This window comes from Megascapheus bottae, chromosome 23 (assembly GCF_031878675.1).
Source record: "Megascapheus bottae isolate mThoBot1 chromosome 23, mThoBot2.hap1, whole genome shotgun sequence".
NCBI classification, from domain to species: Eukaryota; Metazoa; Chordata; class Mammalia; order Rodentia; family Geomyidae; genus Megascapheus; species Megascapheus bottae.
In genome coordinates, this window is record NC_143531.1 from 8,265,408 (window position 1) to 8,270,434 (window position 5,027).

Genomic DNA, 5,027 nt, shown 5'->3' on the forward strand with positions numbered 1-5,027 from the left:
TAAATGAAATTACCTGCTGTAAAAGGCCAATTTTGTGAAATAAAATGTAATAAATTTCTATTTGGTTTTGTTTGGGAGAGAATCTCACTATGCAGCCCAGGCTGATATTGAATCTTCCCTGAGCTTTCTGAGTGCTGGAATTACAGATGCAAACCGCCATACCCAGCTTAATGTAACCATATTCCTAGAAAAACCTTCCTAAAATAGGTTTTTTTTTCTTGCCAGTACTAGGATTTGAATTTGGGGCCTTCCGCTCACTTGTCTGGTACTGTACCACTTCAGTGATGCTTCCAGTCTTTTTGCTCATTATTTTAGAGATGGAATCTAATGTTTTTTTTTTTTTTTCTGCCAAGGCTGTGTTTGAACCATGATTCCCCCAGATCCCAGCTTCCTCCCTATTCTTAAGCCACAGCCCCACTTCCTTTATTTCCAGAGGTTAATTAAAGATAAAAGTCTCATGTTCTTTAGTGCCCACACTGGCTTTGAACTGAGATCCTTACATCTCAGCCTCCTGAGTAACTAGGATTATAGGCGTGAGCCGCTGCGCCCGCTGCTAAAATAATTTTTATGAACTTTTCAGTCTGTGATCATAGGGATATTAATCCTAGTAAATCTTGATTTTGACTATCCACCACTCCTAGCCTGTACAATGTGACATCAAATACTTCAGCTCCCTCTCCTTTCACCTGGACTTGTTACTATAGAGACAACTATTTGTTCCTATTCAAAATGGCTTTAAATGACTACTTCAGTTTCCAAGGTTTCATTTTTTTTTTTCTGTTTACTTCCACGGTGGACAGCCATGGTCTGCCCAAGATATGTATGCATTAAACACCAGAACTTAGAAGCAAAGAGCAATGAAGGTTGAAGATGGAAAGAAGCACTCACTAGTTGACTTTAACTAGAGAAATGTTCTTGGATTATTCTGGACCCAATTAATTACAGGGCTCACAGAGGTAAGAAGGGTAAATCGAGATGAGGAGTGATGAAGCAGGAGGACTTGATTTGCTGAGGTAGGGCTTTGAAGATGGAGGCCATGAGCCAAGAAATGCAGCCAATGACACTCAAGCTAGAAAATGTGCATTGCACACGTAGAAGCTGGGAGGAGAAGGCACCTGTAGCAAAAGTAAGTTCATTGACTTGATTTTAGCACAGTGAGAGCTGCTGGACTTTTCCCCTACAGAGTTTCAAGAGGATAAATGCATTGTAAATGTAAATTACTAACCTGCAATTATTTATAGCAAAAACCAAAACAAAACAAAACCCCCAAAATAGACACCTAATAGACTCTCTCTGACCTAAGGCACTTATAACACGTCTTTTTTTTTTTTTTTGAAAGAAAGGTAATTTTATTAAAAAAAAAAGTCAACAAACAAATGTGGGTTCTGGGGTGAGGTTAATCCATTCGGGCCTTCAGTGTCCTGGTGGTGATCTTGTCCTTCTCAATGATGTGGACAATGACTCCCATGCCAGACACTGCATCCCAGTCCACAGCGTTCAGCATGGCTTGGGAAATCGTTTCAAACAGGTGTTCTGGGTCCATGTTGGGTTCCCACAGGGACTCACACATCCCGTACATCTGTTCAGAGCAGGTACCACTGACTACGAAGTCATCGGTCACCATGAGACATCCGATGAGGTCCAGAGAGCAAATGAAAGGCTTAAAGGTCTTCGGGTCCAGCCCAGCAATGACAGGTTCCGTGTAATAGGAACAATACAAAAGGTTGGCCACCATGCTCATGAGGGTGTAAGGCTTGATCTGCCAACCTTCCTTTAACTCATACAGGTTCAGCCGGAACTTGAGGCGCTGGGCAACGTCGGTGGCGAGCCCGGCCAGGCCGATGTACAGCCGGTCACCCATGGGAAAGATCTTCTGGAACTCCATAGTCACCATCTGGGCCTGGATCCCGAAGCGCCTGTCTGCTGCGATGACCACACAGTTCTTCCCCTTCATGGCCATGACGGCCCCCCCCCCCCCCGCCCCGTTATAGGACATAATAGCGGTACTCTACACAATCATGGAGTTTCTCTAGTCACATACTATAGAAATGATCCCTGAAAGTATAGTCTTATAACACTTCCTACCACCTTGATTTTGTTATCTTTTTCTAGAATTACAGCTTCCGGCCTCATGTGGATTTATAAACCATATCACCCAGCTTATTAGAATTCCTTGTGGTATAAATAGCTTCATGGGGAGACTACATATAAGAAATGTATATGTAATGTCACACTTGGATTCTTTCGGATGACCTTACTTATGTCTTATATTTGAGGCTGAGGGATGGATGAGTTACTAAATTACAAAGTTTTAATTTTAAGGAAGTCTTATATTATTGTCACTGAACTCAAACAGCAGGTGATATTTAGGGCCGGGGGGAGGGGGGGAGGCGTAAATCTCATTTATACAAAAATAGTCATTTCTTCTAATGGATATCCTACTTTAAGTTTAATTCAACTCTTTTTTTAATTCTCTTAGCACACTGATAAAGGGGAGACTGAGCTGCTAAGAAGTTAACTTACCACTATTCTCCAAAGAACAGAAATACTTCCCCTAACCCGAGTCTAACAGTCAATAGTGGGCAATGGTTTAGTAATAGTACAGTTCTGATTATAAAGCTCATGGCAGAGCTGCCCAGGCACAGAGGAAGTGGCGGTTAAGAGAGAAGCTGAAGTATGTTATAGAACACAAGAAGGAGTGGGGCAGACCTAAGACTTGACTTGCCTGCCCTCAGCACTGACCTATTTTCTTTGCATTAGTGTTGAGCTGGGCTGTGAATCATACAGACTGGCCGTGCAACCTGACCCTTTTCTCCTTTCTGCAAAAGGAGGATTAACTGTGACTTCATCCAGGGCTTTGATGTGCAAGTCTAGCTTATTGCTTACACCAATGGCAAGAGTAAAGGCACACATAGTGAGTTCCCTGCCTCCCCAGCCCTCAAGGATGCCCCTGAGGCTGACACTGAACCGAGGTGACAGAGCACGGAAGCACGGTGTAGGGTGGTTTGTTGTGGAGCCAGGAGGAGCCAGGAGGAGCGGCTCCACGCCTGTGTGTGTGAACGGGGGCTAGGTGAAGCTCCAAGCCCTGTGGAGATCTTGCCAGCCTTCTTCGAGAACGGGAGGCAGAAGATGATGGCGCCCCACAGTTCCTCTAGACTGCTTTGCCACGTTTCTTAGGAGATCTCACGTTTCTTAGGGGATCCGTGTGTGGAGTGCTGACTGCAGATGGTGGGTGGTGAGCAAGTCACCCGACTCCTTCCACCTTTTGTCTGACTCCTCACGAACACACAAGTTCTGCTGCTGCTTTTCTCTGTATGAAGGCAGCCGTTTTGGACCTGAACCACCCATGTCCACTGGGAGTACTCTGCAGCTACTGGCTCGCCCTTGGAGGACAATCTCTTCTAGAAGCCAGAGCAATTCGTTTGAAAATGCAAATCTGTCACTACTGTCCCAACTTGCAAACACTGTCAAGGACATAGTGCATCAAACCAAGTCCAGTCTTAACCGTATACTCCATGGCCTCTTTGCCTAAACTGACCCCTCCCAAGATGGCACGTGACTCCCCTTCATCATGATGCCACGGTTGGAGGTCTTGTGTTCTCCAGACTCTCCTGTCTCCCCCCTCAGTTCTGTGCTTGCAGCTCTTTACTTACAATTTCCAACCTCCCCCCACCCATTATTATTATTTTTTGCCAGTCCTGGGCTTTAGCTCAGGGCCTGAGCACTGTCCTTGGACTTTCTCAAGGCTAGAGCTCTACCACTTGAGCCTCAGCACCACTTCCAGCTTTTTTTTCTATGTATGTGGTATCGAGGAATCGAACCCAGATCTTCGTGCATGCTAGGCAAGCACTCTACCACTAGGCCAAACTCCTGGCCCCGGCTCCCATTATTTTTAAACCTGGCTGGTTCCTGCTAAATAATCAGGTCTCAGCTTGACTATCTCCTTGAAAGGGAGGTATCTATCTAGAGTAGTCACTTGGCCCCAGTTACCTTTGCCTGTTACCATATACATTTCCTGACTCTGATTTTATTATTTACTATTGGCTCTTATAATGGTAAGCAAAAAAGCAGACACTGTATGTCTTTACTGCTAAGGGTCCCCAGCTCCTCACCCTTAATCAAGCCAATTTCCTAGTGTTTGCTGAACAAACAGGTTGTGTCTGATATATTTTTTAAACGTAAGGCACAACATGAATATTCTTTTCCTTAGTAATTAAACACATTTTCAGGTACATCTTCCCTTCCTTATTCATTTGTAAGATTTAATAACTGTAAGGAGTCATGGTATCTGTTTCTCTATGAAGTAAAACCAGTAATAAGTAAACAACTTACTATCTTTTAAATGTAAAAATGTATTTATTCACAATCCTTGAGAAGTTACCATTCCTTCAGAAAATTCCTTATGAACAAAAAGCCAAGAAAAATTACAAGAGTAACTTATGCCAAACCAAAAATATACATCTGATGTATATAAACTTTACAAAGCAGTAACACAGGCAATGTGAATATAGAGTACTTTTAGAATATTTCCAATGACACAGCAACAATTTAAATTATGTTAGGACAGATATAAATAACAGCATTACCTAATGTGTCATATTTACATATTGGAGTGTTTGTATTTGTTTCTATGAGATTAAAAATGGACAAAAAACTACAGTTGTCATTGCCTAGCAGTTCAAATATTGAAAGGGTCACATGATTTTTCTTAAATACAGCAAAAACTTGGAAGTTGCTATTTAGATCTGGACCTTCCTATGGTTTGAGAACATGCACTGTCATTGTTGCAAGAGAAGGAAAGAAAAAGATAATAAGGAAAATCCCCAACGGTTTGCTTGCTAAAAATCACACTCAATCCTTGGCTAAATCAAGGAAAACTTTACAGACTTGGGCTTTTATATTGATACGTAAACTCTAAGAAAGTTAATTGTCCATCACAAAATGCAGTGTTATATATAGAGAGACATATGTAATTCCATCCCAGAAAAGCAACTTGTACTATGAGGCTAAGAAAAACACAATAAAAA

At 42.4% G+C, this 5,027-nt stretch overlaps 2 pseudogenes; both read right to left on the reverse strand.

The window, feature by feature from the left end:
• Nucleotides 1-1,372: 1,372 nt before the first annotated feature.
• Nucleotides 1,373-1,996, reverse strand: LOC150047277 (proteasome subunit beta type-3 pseudogene; annotated as a pseudogene).
• On the reverse strand, nucleotides 1,986-2,071 carry LOC150047278 (small nucleolar RNA U3; annotated as a pseudogene).
• Between the last annotated feature and the right edge of the window lie 2,956 nt (nucleotides 2,072-5,027).